The sequence below is a fragment of the Saimiri boliviensis genome, chromosome 3 (assembly GCF_048565385.1).
Source record: "Saimiri boliviensis isolate mSaiBol1 chromosome 3, mSaiBol1.pri, whole genome shotgun sequence".
NCBI classification, from domain to species: Eukaryota; Metazoa; Chordata; class Mammalia; order Primates; family Cebidae; genus Saimiri; species Saimiri boliviensis.
In genome coordinates, this window is record NC_133451.1 from 109846390 (window position 1) to 109865223 (window position 18834).

The window sequence follows — 18834 nt, forward strand, 5'->3', positions numbered from 1 at the left end:
CCCACTCTTCTCTATGTCCTTCTTTGTGTTTTTCTTCATCCCCCACCATTCCCTCTTAGGTCTCTGAACCCTTGGGCAGTGCGGGACACAGCTCACACCAGAATTATGTAACACTTATTATATACGTTTTAAAAACAGTTGAAAGAGATCCATTGACCTTCCCACATGTATTAAAAGAATATATAATCTGTTTCTCCTGATTATGTTTTGTTTCAGCTACTTCCAAAGCAATCTTTAGATCATAAAAAAGTAAATCATCAATTTTCCCTGTCCTACTCACCCCTAAACAAACCAGAGACTATGATAGCCAAACTGCAATCACTCCAGTGATATTGGCAAATACATGGAAATGCAGTCCTCGATATTTTCCTGTTTGGTTTAATGCAATTTTTTGTAAAAATTTTCCAGGGCCTGGAACGTACACAGTTTTATGTACTATCTTGAATTTAAAAAGCACATTATTACAAGAAAAAAATTAAGGGCTTTGGATAAAGCATGTGCCCTTAGATGTTATATATTATCAGCTTCATTTAAAAGCTACCTCAGCCTCTAGAGTCTACCGTATGAAAAATTATAGTCCAAATATAGAATGTATCCAGTCCCCACCTTTGTCAACTGATAAATACTACCTGCAATGGCTTTTGTCCCAAATTTGTTCTCTATTATCTAACTCCAATGTCATTCTGCCTATCATATTGCTATACTATGCATCTCCTTCATTCAAGCTTGAGTCTCTCCATCCTCAAGCGATTATCCATGGAAATTTCCTAATCTTTCTCACCAAAATAATAATCAAAGTAGCTATGCTTCATTATGTTGGACCAGCCCCATGCAATAGTTTAGTGGTGTTCTATCCACCTAGCAATTGACTGTGATTTAAAAAAAAAAAAAAGGTGTCTTATACAAAGCAAGCATTTGAGCATTGTAATACTACATTACCATATTAACTAATTATAATAATACATTAGTATATCAATTGATTAATTAACAATATCAAGAAGTTTTTAGAAACAAGAAAGAAGCATGTACACACAGGAGGGAGCATAGGAAAGTTGAGGCAACAAGTGTTTCTATAGATTTTGTATTGTTGGCATTTAAATTACGAGCAGGGCTTCAGACCAGGACATTATCTGAGTCATTAGGTGCCTTGTGTGCCAGGCTAATGGCCTTAGACCTTTGCCTGATGACAGGAGAAGATTTATCAAAGGGTTTGCCTTGGTGAGTGTCAGTAAATAATCTATGTCTTCAAAAGATCTCTGGTGGCAAGAAGCAGCACAGACTGAAAGAAAGTGAAGTGAAGAAACTGGATGATCAGTTTAGAATCACTGTAATTGAAGCTCCAATGAGGATTGTATGGTGATAAAAGTGAGGGCGCGGTGGCTCACGCCTGTAATCCCAGCACTTTGGGAGGCCGAGGTGGGTGGATCACGAGGTCAAGAGATCGAGACCAACCTGGTCAACATGGTGAAACCCCGTCTCTACTAAAAATACAAAAACTCAGCTGGGCATGGTGGCGCGTGCCTGTAATCCCAGCTACTCAGGAGGCTGAGGCAGGAGAATTGCCTGAACCCAGGAGGCGGAGGTTGTGGTGAGCTGAGATCGCGCCATTGCACTCCAGCCTGGGTAACAAGAGCGGAACTCCATCTCAAAAAAAAAAAAAAAAATCATAAACATACTCTCAAAAGATAAATTCAATGGAATTGAATAGCAATTAGAGGTGGAGAATGACATCATCATTCTCAGCAAACTGACACAAGAGCAGAAAATCAAACACTACATGTTCTCACTCATAGATGAGTGTTGAACAATGAGAACATATGGACACAGGGAGGGGAGGGGAGCACTACACACTGGGGTGTGTTGGGGGGAAATAGGGGAGGGATGGGAGGGTGGGGAGTTGGGGAGAGATAGCATGGGGAGAAATGCCAGATACAGGTGATGGGGAAGAAGGCAGCAAATCACACTGCCACGAGTGTATTTATGCAACAATCTTGCATGTTCTTCACATGTACCCCAAAACCTAAAATGCAATAAAAAAAAAAGGAAACAAAGGAGATGCCAAAAAAAAAGAAAGAAAGAAAGAAAGAAATGGAGAATGACAGAGTGAAGGAAATTTAGAAACCAAATTATATTTACTATGTTTCTGTCTTGAGGATCTAATTGGATGACAGTTCCAACAAATAACATGGAATTTGGAGAAAATGCAATTGTATAGGTAGAGGAAAAATTTAATGGTATCCATGATGATGTTCTTGAATGACTGAGATATTTGTCTGCAATATGTGATCTCAGCTGAACACATTTGAAAGTGATCTAATAGGATTCAGAAAATTCTGGTCCTCTGACCCGTAGTACTCCACATGTGAAGATTTAATTCTACTTCTCAATCTCTGTTGTAAAATGTGTGAATTACTACCTCAGGAATCCAGAACCCCTGCATTCCTGGCTCATGTTCAGGAGTTTAAAGTTCAAGTTATTTTTCTTCATGCAAAGGAGAAAACTGATATTTGAGAAACATAACTCAAGCACAAGGACTTGACTATCTATCACCTTTCCAATGATCGTAAATTCTATTATAATATCAACTTGGATTATCAAAATGCTTACTTGACTGGCTCAAACCTCTGCAGAAATTTTCACAGAAATGCCTTCATTGCATTCTATTTAATGTTATGTCCTTGGCTTTTATGAGGTATAGATTCAATACGTGGACATATGAAGAATGCTTCTAGCATTGCTGAGGAGTTGCTGTTGAAGACACTGTCCATTATTCTGTTCATTATTGCTCATCTTTGAACACAGGGAACGTATTACTTCTAGAATTTATCATTGGAAAACTTTAATTCCTTTGAAAAACGGTAGGTTTGATACTTTGGCCAGAATATAGAAAGTGTAGAATTCAATTTGTTTTTGCCTGAATTCTCAGAGTTAGACTATGAGCAAAAGCAATAATCATATTTAGTCTAAATTAAACTTAGCAGAAGCTCCAAAACTATACATGCCTGTTTCATACAGTTTCCATTATTCTAGATTTTAAAATCATTTTAACTACCTATTGTCTTTATAATAAAATGTTTTAAAGTATTTTGAAAGTACTTGGGTCATAAATTATATATGAATAAATTATTAAAAATTCCATAGTGGTGTATTTGCTTAGAAGTAACCATACCAATATTTTCTTTCAACATTTTCTACCTCAAACTTCAAGATAATTTGTGAAAAGTATATTGAAATACTTTTATTCAGAATTCTGATGTTGAAAGAGTTTTCATTTTACTTGTTTCTTGATTGCAAGAGATATCATTCCATTAGATTAGATTTCTACTTTGCTTTCATTTGTTTTCCTATACTAAAAAAGGAACATCTTTTCTGAAAAGTTCTGAATGATGGTATAGATTTTTTAACTACCTCAATAAACCTATATACAAGACTAGTGTATAATTTTTTTTTTTTTTTTTTTTTTTGAGACGGAGTTTCGCTCTTGTTACCCAGGCTGGAGTGCAATGGCGCGTTCTCGGCTCACTGCAACCTCCGCCTCCTGGGCTCAGGCAATTCTCCTGCCTCAGCCTCCTAAGTAGCTGGGATTACAGGCATGCACCACCACGCCCAGCTAGTTTTTTGTATTTTTAGTAGAGACGGGGTTTCACCATGTTGACCAGGATGGTCTCGATCTTTCGACCTCGTGATCCACCCGCCTCGGCCTCCCAAAGTGCTGGGATTACAGGCTTGAGCCACCGTGCCCGGCCTTAGTGTATAATTTTTTTCATTAAATTTCTGCACACATCTTTGCTTTCATTTTTTTTATTTTTTTATTTTTAATGTCTTTAAATTTTTATTTCTAATTGGCAAATAATACTTTTTGATGAGTACCAACTCTATGCCTGAAACTTTTTTTTTACTTTGTCAATGTTTTTTATTTATTTATTTATTTATTTTAAGGGGATCTAATACTTTTTTTAAATTATTATTATTTTTTTATTGCATTTTAGGTTTTGGGGTACATGTGAAGAACATGCAAGCTTGTTTTTAAGCTGTATCTTTTAAAACCTGCAAGATATTAAATGCCTTCTCTCTTCTTTGCCATATCATGAAAATCATTTCATTTTGCCTATAAAACTTAGTGGAAGTTAAGATTTGTTGTAGTGTCTCAATATATACAACTCTTCTAAAGACTTCAGAAAGCTTAGACCTGGGCCTAATTTAAAGAAAAGTGCCACAGGAGGCTGAGGTAGGAGAATTGCCTGAACCCAGGAGGCGGAGGTTGCAGTGAGCCGAGACCGCACCATTGCACACTCCAGCCTGGGTAACAAGAGCAAAACTTTGTCTCAAAAAAAAAAAAAAAATTGCCAAGAAAGAAAGGAATGCAGGAGGTGAAGTTTGCCCTGTGATTATAGTGCTGGTAATCAAACAGAAAGTAATTACATAGAGAAGCTTCATTTATGAAGCCAGAGGACAAATGATGATAAGTTTTAGGAAGAAATATAAAGGATCTTAGAATGATGACTAGGTCTGGTAGGGCTACAATAACAAAATAATATAGACTGGCTGGCTTAAATAAAAGAAATTAATTTTCTCTCAGTTCTGGAGGCTACAAGTCAACGACTGAGGTGCTCGCCAGTATGGTTTCTGGCCAGGGCTCTTCTTGGCTTGCAGATGCCCACCTTCTCATTGTACCCTTAAATGTAGGTGGGGGGAGTGGTAGGGAAGAGAAAGATATCTACTACCCCATCTTCTTTTTATAATGCCACTAGTCCTATTGCATTAAGGCATCACCCTTACTACCCGATTTATCCTTAATGATTTCCCTAAAGACCCTATATCTGAATACAGTCACATTGGGGGTGAGGATTTCAAGGTACAAATTTTAGGGAGACATAAATGAGTCCATAAAAAATGGTAAGAGGAGAGAAAAGAGTGAACATGACCTGATTCCGTTGTTTTGAGTTTCATGCTGCCTTCGTGTTGTCTGGCTCAGACATTTGCTTCCTAGCACAGAAGACTAAAGGGAGCCAATGAACCTAATGTGGAATAAATTGGAAACAGTTAAATGCTGCTATTTTTTTTTTACAAATAGAAACAAAATGAAATTGGCTTAATGAAGTTCACTGGACAATACATATTTTCAGTAAAAATGCAGTACCTCAACATTAAAATAAATCTGACTGAAATATTTACATTCATAGTCACTACCACAAAGAATATTCAGAATCAAAATGAAAGTCCAGGTAGAAATGATGTATTCAGAATTTGAGACTCAAAACTTGGGAAGAACAAATCATGCTTATGAAACTCCTCACTAGGCTTAGTTTGTTTCTACTTTTTAAAAATAGGACCATTTAACTGTTTCCAATTTATTCAATGTTGGATTCATTGGCATAATTTTCATTAGGATGATTATTTTTGTGAAAAATTTAGATATTTTGTTTGTTGGTTGTTTCTTTACAGCATACCAATCTTAGTAAAATACGGCCATTGTAAGTTTCTTTGGTGCCATTATTTTAATCAAACACAGATTCTATGGGTTAAAAAGTTCCAAGCCAAATAATTTCATAGTTTAATCTTCTCATTAATTTTTAGTCAATAGAAACTGTAATGTTTGCAAGCAATTTCACCCATTCTTATTTTGCTGTTGATATTATTATTTGTTCCAAATCTGGTTTTTTTCCAAGTCTTAAATTTGTAGATTGCAATGTTACCCAAAAGAGTGACAACCATACAAAATTTTTCATAATTAAAACAAATGGGAATATGTGACTGTTTTACTGTTTATGGGCAAGCTAAACTGGCAAAATTTCAGAAGGCAATTTGGCTTCATCTATTTAATGTAAAAAAAAATAAAAATAAACACCAGAAATGTGATTTTTGGGAATCTTTCTATAGTTCTGATACGTAAGTTGGTAAAAACATACAGGCAATATTATTCTTAATAGTGCAAATGCAGAGTATCTATCAGGCTCAGAAGAGAAAAATCAATTGGTCCATTTATCTCCTCTATGCTATTTAAGAAAGTAAAGTACTTGAGTTTTTCAAAACAACTTTTGTTCACTGAAAAGCGTATCTCTGATGCTACATTGCTATGACACTGGAATTTATGGGTGTCATGTTCCCCACAGCAGCAACAAATATTTGTTTAATGTTTAGTATGTACTATTTATTTATATGTATTTTCTCATGAGATCATCATCATGGCAACTGACACATACAACATGAAGATGTCAGGCATTCTTCAAAGCACTTTGTATCTACTGATTCATTTTTTCATCTCCACAAAGAAACTAAGGCACAGAGATATTAGTTTAATTATCTAAGGGGATGTAATTGGTAAATGGATTTAAACACAGGCAGTCTCTGAGTATAGAGGTATGCTCTCAACGACTTTGCTGTGTTGCCTTAAAAAAAGGTCACACACCACCTGGGTGTGTCACACACCGCCTGGTTCATGCATGTAATCCCAGCACTTTGGGAGGCCGAGATGGGTAGATCACCTGAGATCAGAAGTTTGAGAACAGCCTGGACAACATGGTGAAACCCCATCTCTATGAAAAATACAAAAATTATGTGTGTGTGATGGCAGGTGCCTGTCATCCCAGCTACTCAGGAGGCTGAGGCAGGAGAATCGCTTGAACCCAGGAAAGTGGAGATTGCGATGAGCCAAGATCATGAGACTGCACTCCAGCCTGGGTACCAAGAGCAAAACTCTGTCTCAAAATTAAATAAAAGTCACACACCACAAGCATACAGCAGTCTAGTAATCAAAGAAAAAACAGAGTAACTACAATCTTCAAAGACTGGACGCATTGGGAATAGGAAGGGATAAATATCACCTTTGTCATGTACTAAAATATGGCAGGCAGAATACAAGAGCCCAGATTCTTGTGACTGGTAGATTTTCATGTCTCTTGATGAGTGTAGCCTGAAGACAAAGACTATACAGATATGCCATTAGTTTCATTTAGGTGAAATATAAAGGCAAAATTACATAGTACATTTAGATTGTATCATTTGGTGACATTTTCTAACAAGTAATAACTATTTCTTTTGATCTATTCTTCTACTGCAATTTTAGATATTCTTTAATAACAAAAAGTAAGGTAATTGCATATAAACAAGAATCTTAATGCTAAATTATGGAACTACAGCACCTTAGCAGAGGTAATATGGTAAAATGAAAAGCAGGAAGGAGAATGACTTATGTTTATTCAGTGTTCTATACTCAGCACCTAGCACAGTGTTGACAGAATGAAATAGCTGAAATCAAGGACATTCATTGGGAAATGAGATATAAGACCCATATATTGAAGAAAGAAAGCTTTCTTGTCATCAAAAAGATTTCAGTGATACTAATTCCAAATGAAAATAGACAGATTTATCAGTGTCACCCCTGGCATATAGATTCTGGGTAAGAAACCAAAATTGCTCTTAAGCTCATTGATCATAAGTTCAAAATAAAAAGTCCATCAAAGAAGAATTATTCAACATTGACTGATTAGGACTCTAATGTTCATTTATTTTTCTATAAAGTTCCACCTTTAAAGTCATTCAAAAACTATATCCAGTAATAAATCTGAAAGTATTTATTAATCTGCATTCCATAAATCCCTAGGTCTATGAGGAAACTACAAATATAAATTTTTTATCACTGTTGAACAATTTACATTTAACTATTAAACATTTAGATAAAAATTTTCTAACATAAACTTAGTTTCCACTTCACAAGAAAAAAACATATATAAAATAATAATCTATCCCAGAACATATTTTGTCCTTATATATTGACATAATTTTACTCTCAGTAGCCTGTAAAGATATTCATAAAAATGAAGGAAAGGTCTTTGCTTTATAGATCATAATTTATAATTTATAATAATTTCAAATAAATGAGAAATTAATCTGGTGCTTACCTTCATTCTGATCTGCCTCTCATATCAATTTCTGTAGCCCAGGCCTAAGTCAGGCTTTAAGCTGTCCATATGAGCACAAATCTGGTTCCCAATGAAGCACAACACCTTTCTATAGCAGGAAAATCAGAGAAAACAGGACTCCAAAGCTCTATGCAACTGGCCTCTCAGCACCTTTTCAACATCTCTCCTACTGTCTTTGCCCCTCTTTTACTTCAGTTCAGCTATTCTGGCTGTCTTGCTCTTCCTCTAGGGTGCAGGACTTTATATACCTCACAGATCTCCACAGTCGAACTCGTAGAAGCAGAGAGTGATAGGGTGGTTGCCAAGGACTGGGGGCGAGGAGTGGAGAGGGGGTGGTCAAATTCCAGTTCTAAGATGAATAAATTCTGGGGATCTCATGTATAGCCCGGTGACTATATTTGATAATATTGTATTGTATACTTGAAATTTGCTAAGAGAGTATATCTTAAATGTTCTCACTATGTGTGCACACACACACACATTCGTGTGCACGCATGCACACCCACACACAATGGCAACTACAGGAGGTGATGGATGTGTTCATTGATTGTGGTCATCATTTCACAACATATGTGTCTATCAAATCACCATATAGTATACTTTAAATCTGTCAAGTTTTTATTTTTCAATTATACCTCAATAAAGCAGACAAAAACAGCAACTTGGGATCTGATGATTGGATGTCTATGTGTTTTAGAATCCAGTCACTGGTTTCCTATACCATGGTAGATTCCTCTCTGCTTTACAGCACAGATGCCAGCTTTCTGGGTCACTAGGTATTTCTGTTTGCTCTCCAACCTGAATTTCTAAATCTTTTGACATTCCTGTCTACACTGCTCTGCCATGACCTTCAGGGGTTGCAGTGTACTTAGCCCCAGCTCCTGCTCCACATCCTCCTCTGCTTTACACTACAGGAATTCTTTTTTTCTCTTTTTTTTTTTTTTTTTTCTTTTTTTTTTTTTTTTTGAGACGGAGTTTTGCTCTTGTTACCCAGGCTGGAGTGCAATGGCGCGATCTCGGCTCACCGCAACCTCCGCCTCCTGGGTTCAGGCAATTCTCCTGCCTCAGCCTCCTGAGTAGCTGGGATTACAGGCATGTGCCACCATGCCCAGCTAATTTTTTTGTATTTTTAGTAGAGACGGGGTTTCACCATGTTGACCAGGATGGTCTCGATCTCTTGACCTCGTGATCCACCCACCTCCGCCTCCCAAAGTGCTGGGATTACAGGCTTGAGCCACCGCGCCCGGCTAACACTACAGGAATTCTTATGCACCTGTAGGTAATCTGGCTCAGCTTTGATACTCTGCTTTTTTCCGTCAGTGGACTATTGATGTGTGTTTGGGAAGGCACTATAGCCTTTGGGATGTGAAGGAACAGTGATCACTTTGAGTTTTCCTTTCCTATCCCGACCTTATCCCACATACACAGGGACAACTCTGTGGAAAAGAACTGGTGAGTGGATGCAGATTTTATTTCTATTTGGGGTTCTAATTCATCTCAGAAAAATCCCACATGCAACCATGAAGCATCCATTAAAGTTATGTCTGGATATTTTCTATCCAAACCTATGGCAGATTTGTTTTTTCTCTCACTACTCATCACTGGTTGAGTCCAGTCATATGCCTTGTTTATATCTGGATTTCAATTTACATAGGTTTCTTAACATCAACAATATCTCATTATTTAAAAATTATGATTTCATTGCTTTGGCAGAATATTTTTGTTATACAGTGATGGTATTTTGGGAATGTCTACCTTTTCACTGAAAGCAAAAATACTCCATGGTAAAATTTTCATTTTCTCTTTGATGAATTCTCAGAGCAGTTTTGAAAAATGTTATTGCTATTAAAATTGGAAATAATTTTAATTCTTCTGTATATAAAATGATATTCCAGCATGTGTATGGTGGTAGCTGAAAATATAGCAATGAGTCACTTGCTTTTCTTTTCAAAATGACTTTACATATTGTTAAATATGGCGACTTTAATGTCACCTTTTTTAGTGTTTACCCATTTTGCCTTGCGGCACCCATTTATGTATTAAGCAGCTATAATGTGCTAAATAGTAGTTGTGAATTTTGCACACTTCATTAGTTTTAAATCTTTAAATCACATTATAGATGTGGTCTAACATTTGTGGAAGTTGCCACCAGATGGCAATTCTGACTGGAAAACATCCGTAGTAGCTAATTATGGCTCCTCAATATCATGGGGTAAAAAATCATTATGGCTCCAAGAAAATAACACCTTTTTAAAATACAACAAATCATTAATAAATTGCCTTTTCTTAGAGGAATGTGAACTTGAAAATACCACAAAAATAAGAAGTAAAATGTATTTAGTTGTATATTATCCTGAATATAAAATTATTTAAGGAGACAGAAAAAATACATGTGAATAATTAAGAGGGGAAAACTAATTACGGAAGAAGTCAGAGAAAAATAAATTAGATGGTCATGAGGCTAAATCACAAAATATATGAAATGAGTTAATATGATCTTTTTACGTAATGAGAAACAATTTTAACCCTGAGCTTCCTGGTTTTCCAGCTGTGTTGGCATGGTTTGTACCTATAGTTAGAGTGGTAGAACTAACAAACTACAGATTAGGTAATAAGGAAATTATTTTAATTGCTGGTGATTTGTTTCCGATAATACGTGATTCTTAAAATTTTCACTTCAAGTCGCTGAGTCATATGCTTTATCTTGCATTAATTCCAGATAACTATTGTTTGATCAATGACTCTTTGATGAGTATTGTCCGAGACAAGCTTCATTAATTCTTTAAACACTGGCAACTCCCTAGAGTAGAAAGTCATTGGAGTATCAACTCTTTGATCTCAGGTCTCACCAGCAAAGGGTTGATTATCCATAGAAGATTCATCTCATGAGTTCTTGAAACAGACCATCATCTGTGTTCTCTTCTGCAGTCTTTCCCCCCTCCCGATGCTTCCATTACATCTGCTTGAAGGCATCTAACCCACTGTCAATGGCATAGGATTAACATGAGAGTACCAATGATCACACAAGTATTGTATCTCCATGTTTTTCCAAAATTTGAAGTAATTAATCTGTCTGCAGTTGGCCCACAAGTGAAAAAGAAATGCCATCTGTCTACATTCTACCACACACTCTGTCACTTCAGAGACTCAAGATGTCTCCTCACAGCCATTTGTGGTTTTACCTAAAAGAGAGGTTTTACCTCTCTTCCTTGGGTTTCAAACTTGAGAACATAGACTTTGATGAGGTCAAAAATCACATTTTTCATCCTCTATATCCACCCTTCACTTATACATGTCAAGAATTTTCACAAAAATATCCTCTATCACCCCCAAACCTAAACATATCTTACAAACCAATTGATACATATTAATTCATCAAACCCTTCAATTCCTCCAAGTAATCAGAAACATCTTGACAGTAAAATTTCCTCTAAAACAATCTGGGATAATATGCTTGCCTTAATTTTGAAAGTCCAAGTGCCAGCTTTTTTGTTCGTTCTTCGAATTGTTCTTAAAAACATTTCTTCCAACCTAGTATGGAACTCATCACACTCTCTCTTTCATTCTGAATTTACACTTTCAGATCAATCTGATTAATGCTTTTATACCACAACTCCTGTTGTGCTATCAATGAGGATTTACTTCTAAGGTAGGTTCTCAATACATTTTGAGTTCACTTAACTCATCTACACAACTCTTAAAACTACACTGCTATTCTGTTATTAGAAAGAGCTCTTATACTCAATTCCTTTTTAAAGCAACATTCCTCTGTGACTGATTCAAAATAGCTCATGCTAGCTTGTGATCCAAAAAGCAATGATTGTAAACCAATATATAAAGAAAGATTTTTTTATAAGTACATTGTGGAACTGGTTACCTTCTTCTTCATAGGCTTAACAAAATGCCTGACATACACACTGGAAAAGCATAATGTGTTTCCTGTTGGTCATTATACATCATTCTCAAATACAACATGCAAATACATAGCATTCCTGGGAGCTAATCAAAATGAGTTCATGAGGGGGTTTCATGTATTGCTTATTTCTCTACTTTCAGAAAGGCTAAGACTATCACTGCTTTTTATTGTGAGAAGTCTATACAAAAATCAGTATTCTTTATTTTATCTTTTGACAACCTTAAGCCCTTAATAGCAAATCACACTTTTTCAAGTTTTATTATGGCAAAATCAGCTTTGTTTCTTTCTTTTTCCTTCAAAATTTTAAGACGATAAAATGAGCATGGTGCTATTTAGGCAGTGAAGAAATAAACATTATGTTGAGCTGCACCCTGAAGATATTTCTTTTGTATTATAATGCTTTTAATCCACAGATGTTAGTTGAAAATTGATATAATGGTATTTCTTGTAAGTCTAGTAAGTCTACCAGAAACAAAACAAAACAAAACAAAAAACCATTTAAAAAGTAGATTAGATATAATTGTATGTGATAAATGAGCCTGGTGGAATTGTACTGAAAACCCATAGGGAAAAATTATCTATCAGTGACACCTGCAGAGGAACTATAAGCAGCTGCAGAATTTGATTTTTGAACAAGAAAATAGAGAAAATTACTGCAAGATTGGTACTAAACATTGAGAAGTTAGACAACAGAATAAAATATAGAATGAGAAGGGAAGACTTAAAAAGGATTTTAATCCACAGATAAACTGTAACATGATTAGAAATTTATTTTTTTCATTATTATGGAAAAATGTACAGGGCCAATTAGTGGAGAGTTAAGAAAAACATTCAGATTGAACTTCACACCCAACATGTGCCTCACATTTAGGAATGTAGAAGTGTCTAAATTTAGAAAATGGTTTGTTAGGCACCATGGTATAATAAAAAGCATGTGAGCTCTGCAGACATAAGATGCCTCCATTCCCTGCTGTGTCTTCTACAAGATGTACGGTCTTTGAAAGTTACTTGATATTTCTGATGATTTGTTTACTCAATCCTGCAAATGAACAAATGAATTTGCATTGGTCTTATGCCTTGTCCACCTTGATATATTGTAGGTATCTAGAGCAAGTGATTTCTCATTTTCCTCCCTTTTTACTAATTTTTTAATTTCACAAAGCTTAATCAAGTGTGTGGGTATATTCAATTCTTATTATTCATAGTACTTAGGTTCTATAAAATTGCCATGAAAATGAATTAGGGAATACTAAACCGTTGCTCCTATGGGAAAGATAGAGGTAGGATCCTGGAAGCCTCTTATCACATTTTCATCAACTGATCAACACATATTTTTATATATATTAATATATATATATTATATATATTATATATATTAATATATATATTAATATATATATTAATATATATTAATAAGATACCTTATTAATATATATTATGGAGTAATGATCATTGAATCCACAGCCGGCAGCACTATTACTCTTGCCCAAACAAAGCTGTTTAACACATGTATTTTCTCTGTCAGGCGCATCATAGCCTTCTTGTATTTGGGAACACTAGACAGCATTTCAGCACTATACTGGGGGGACATTGTAAAAAGACAAATCTCCAATAAAAAGCACAAAAATGAGAAAACTGTGTCCCCAGGTGTGCTATAGTAAATGCACTTGCTTACAGCATGAGAGCTGAAACAAGAGGCAGAGCATGGCCTTGTCTGTCCTCAGCTGGGCGTGTGCTCACTGGGTGACTCACAGCTTAGTCCATGCAGCGGTCTGAATGTTTGTGTTCCCCTCAAATTCCAAAATTTACATCTTGGACCAAGTGAGGATAATATAAGAAAGCAGGACCTCACCAGACCCTAAATCTGCTGGCACCTTGAGCTTTACCTTACCAGCATCCAGAACTGCAAAAGAAAAGAAATTCTGCTTACAAGCTATCCAGTTTATAACATTCTGTTATAGAAGCCTGAATGGACTAAGGCACACATGTCCTCAAATGACCATAAAATTGCTGCCAGTCTTCATTTTGGGGTTACGAATAAATTTAAGCAATTTAAGCAAGTAGGCAAATCCACACACATATGATCTGTGAATAATGAGACTAGTACTAAAGACTTAAACTATGTTAATGATTAAAACATAGTCTCTGTTTTCAATAAATTTATTCATATACCGTATTTTTCTTAATTTATTTATATACTATATATGTATGTTTTTCTCAAATGAGAAAACCATAAAAAAAAGGAAAGCATTTGGTACTCTAGTTTTTAGAGAGATAGATAGATAGAAAGACAGACAGACAGATAGATAGATAGATAGATAGATAGATAGATTCATTCATTCATTCATTCATTCATTCATTTATATTATTGTTGAAGGTCTCCTAGCTGAAAATGGGCTCAGGCTTATCAAAATACAGACAGCCTATAGTATGCAAATATATGTCACCAAATATATGGTGACTATCACTTTAATTGAGAATAATGGTTGGAACTTTCAGAAATCTTCTGAAATCAGTCTTACTAATGTGAGAGTAATTTAAGAAAGTTTTAATACTGTCAATTGCAGAGAAATAATTGAAAATTAAATTACATCCACAGGAAAATATGGAATCCCTACTGAGATACCAACATTGAGAAAATTAGCATGTTGAAACAGAGACAAAAAGAATAAATTATTTCCTCTCGGTAGGGAGTGAAAACCCTTTGGTTTTGGATTGTATGCAGAGTGTAAGTTGGAATATTTCTGGTGTAAGCACATGCCATGAGACCATTATGGGATACTCTGTTGTCCTGACCCACCATGTGTGCCACTCTTCTTGAAACAATATTGCCTGAGTCTTTCTCTAATATTTTTCTACAATGGAATCATTTAGAATAATTTGATTGCTAAGGAAATTAACCTGCTCAGTGGCTCTTTACCTAAGCAACCTCTATAGGGCAGTGTCTTAGTGAAGTGGGTAAAAGTTTGGCAGCTCCACTACTGAGGGTCCCCATACTTAAAAGAAGAAGAAAAAGTTTCAGCATCCAAGTGCTACCTCCCTCAGTCTGCTTAAATTCCTTCATCAGTGCTGTAACGAAACTCATATACCTCCTCTGCTGCACTTTTTATTTTTCTTCTCACTCTATACTGTACTTCACTGTCTATTGTCCACTTGTCTACTTTCCCATATATTAATAAATTCCTTGAAAACAGAGATGATGTTTTATTCATTGATGTAGTTTAAGTCTTTAGCACTTTGTTCAATATATTGAAAGTTCTCAAAGACATTTGTTAAATGAAGGTAGGATGAGATCTAAAAAGAATCAGAGATAGGGTGGGAGACAAAAAGACATGAATCCTGCAGCAACAGTCTGAGAAAATCTCATGACTTGACACTCATGAGATGCAGAGAGGTGAGAGCATCTGTTCCCATTGATGTTGTAAAGTTGGCCTGCCCTCCTTTCCATCTGCCCTTCAGTGACACCATCTTTATGCAATTTTTATTCAGAATCAGCATTACTTCTGCATCATTGTATTTATATGAAATCTGGTTTCTGAACTATCTATTTTTAATCCCCTTTCCTTGATAGAGGGACAAATGCTAAGAGTGATGAATTTTACTAAACTCACGGGCTCATCATTATCACTAGTTTTACTGAAATCCAATAGGCCAAAATGGATACTTTTCTCAGCCAGTTGACAATCTTTAACCTGCCTCAGTAAGATGCACTGCTCTACAGGGATTGCTTAGGTAAAGAATCGCTGAACAGGTTAATTCCCTTAGCAATCAAATCATTCTAGATGATTCCATTGTAGAAAAATATCAGAGACTGACTCAGGCAAGATCATTTCAAGAAGAGTGGCATACGACAGTTCAGGAGAACAGTGCATCTCATAATGGTCTCCTGGGATGTGTCTACAGCAGAAATATTTTAACATACTCATCAGCCTACAATCTTATACATTGGTACATAGATTTCTTTTGTTCTAAAAGACGAAGACAAGCTTCCTTCTTTCTTTCTTTTATGAAGAGGAGATTCACACTTCTATAAAGACCTGGCATATTGGACAAAAGGAATATTTGCTCATATTTTTTTATAGAAAACACACCACAACTTCTCTTTTTTACTGTAGAAACTTTAATCAAAAGTTTTATTGAGATGTTGAAAATAAGTATAACATTTCTGTAAAGAGCTTTTTTCGTTAACTTGAATCCACTTTAAACAGAGAATAAATTATCATCTCATCAAAACAAAAGAAAATAATTAAAAATTTTATGATTATGTAATTGCTCATGGTACAAATGAAATTAATTCTCTAATGAAAGTCAAGTATTAGGGTGGCTTAAACATTTCATCCCAAGGATAAAATGGACACATCGGATTTATGCTACTGTTCATAACAAATACATTCTATTTCTTTTCTTTTCTTTCCTTTTTTTTTTTTTTCAGAAACTGTTTCGCAGGGAACTCAACCTAAGACAATGGTAGAGACAGGATTCAAGCCGGGGCTCTCTGGCTCCAGAGATCATGGTCTTTTTTTTTTTTTTAATTGCATTTTAGGTTTTGGGGTACATGTGAAGAACATGCAAGATTGTTGCATAGGTACACACATGGCAGTGTGGTTTGCTGCCTTCCGTCCTCTCGCCTGTATCTGTCATTTCTCCCCATGCTATCTCTTCCCACCTCCCCACCTCCCCGTGCCTCCCCCATTTCCCCCCAACGGACCCCAGTGTGTAGTGCTCCCCTCCCTGTGTCCATGTGTTCTCATTGATCAACACCCGCCTATGAGTGAGAACATGCGGTGTTTGATTTTCTGCTCTTGTGTCAGTTTGCTGAGAATGATGGTTCCCAGGTTCATCCATGTCCCTACAAAGGACGTGAACTCATCGTTTTTGATAGCTGCATACTATTCCATGGTGTATATGTACCACATTTTCCCTATCCAGTCTATCATTGTTGGGCATTTGGGTTGGTTCCAGGTCTTTGCTATTGTGAACAGTGCTGCAGTGAACATTCGTGTGCATGTGTACTTATAGTAGAATGATTTATAATCCTTTGGATATATACCCAGTAATGGGATTGCTGGGTCAAATGGGATTTCTATTTTTAGGTCCTTGAGGAATCGCCACACTGTCTTCCACAATGGTTGAACTAATTTACATTCCCACCAACAGTGTAAAAGTGTTCCTGTTTCTCCACATCCTCTCCAGCATCTGTTCTTTCCTGATTTTTTAATGATCGCCATTCTAACTGGTGTGAGATGGTATGTCAATGTGGTTTTGATTTGCATTTCTCCAATGACCAATGATGATGAGCATTTTTTCCTATGTTTGTTGGCCTCCTGTGTGTCTTCTTTTTAAAGTATCTGTTCATATCCTTTGCCCATTTTTGGTTTTGTTAAGTATTTGGAATCAAATTATGGGCAGAGATTTTTAAACTTGAAGACTACGTTCCTATTTTGAAAACCTCCTTTCCTGGCAATTTCCATAGCTTTTGATGAAGTTACTGGAAGAAAGTGGTGTTTGAGAAAGATCAGACTAATACAAATTTATTAACAAGATGATTTTAATAAGTGATATTCATTTTCATAATTTTTATTGGAGGATATTAAACATATATCCATATATTTGGTAATCTACTCTCTGTTTTAGAATATTCAGTTGAGTTTGCATTCAGTTTAATATGTTTAGCTATAAAGAGTATATAGCTAATAATAGAAAATGTAGAATCTCCTATCAGATTTGGCCAAAATCTTATAGTTTGATCTTGGGCAAACATATACTAACATTGAATTATACATTTCTCATGTGCAAAATGAACAAATAGTACTATTTGAGTATTACATTCTCTTGTAGTTTTATGGTTTCAAAGTAAAGATACAGATGTTTAGATTCAAGTTTTTGACCCATATGAATTAAATATAGACAACCTCTGAATCACCTCACAAGAGATTCATACTTCAAAACAGATGAGAGAAAATTTTATTAAAGACTAATTTGAAGAGATTAAAGAAAATACTATGAAATATTATATCTTTCTTATATTTAGCAAACTATTAGAATAGAAAATATTAAATAATTAAAAATAAAAATGTAAATTGTAAGTTTTAGGGGAAGTAATTTTCTATATAAATTATAATATTCTTCATCCAAAAAATAAAAGGCTCACTTACATTTCCAATAGCAAAATAAGGATTATAATAAGTACCACCATGAGTGCAGCAACTCAGGAGACTGTCAATCTGTATTCAAATTCCAGTTTGATATACGAGTTAAACATGGAAGTTCAGAGATCAGGAAGGATCTATATTCTTAAAAAGCATCTAAGATGAAGGATAATATAGATTATTAATACTACATTTTTAAATTCACGGTTTATTTTTTGAATTTTAGTTTTAATAGGATTTGGATATTTTATCAACTGATTATGATGGCTCTCCCAAACTTTTTGATTTTCAGATTGTTCCCTTTTTCTCCAATTGTGTGTCACCCTGTTGCATTTTCTCTTCATTAATTGAATGCTGATCTAATGATACTAGATCATCATTTGGGGTATATGCCATTTTCTACATCATATTAATAGACTTTCTATAATTTTCTGTTTTTCTAATATCTATGGTTTCATTTATGGTCTCCCAAATTTAATCTAGCTTATTTTATATTCCATTTTGTTACTTAATATTTTTCAAAAAGCAACAGAAGCAAACCACATTATATAACAAAAAATATCAATGGTCACATTCTGGTTCCTTGAAATCTTGGTTCAAGGCCTGTTTCATGCTTACAAAAACTGACAGCCCTAGATAAATGCCTAAGAATCAATGCAGGATCTATAATATCATGGTCTTCCCTAGACTTTGTTTATACCTTCTGTAATTACTAAATTTATTCCACATTGTGAAGTCACAGAAAAAAAATCATTTAGATTCATACTCAAATTAATTTTCTTCCCAGAAGAGGAAGAGAACTATTCCCCATCACTGTGTTACCATTCCCTAGTCTGACTATTTTCAC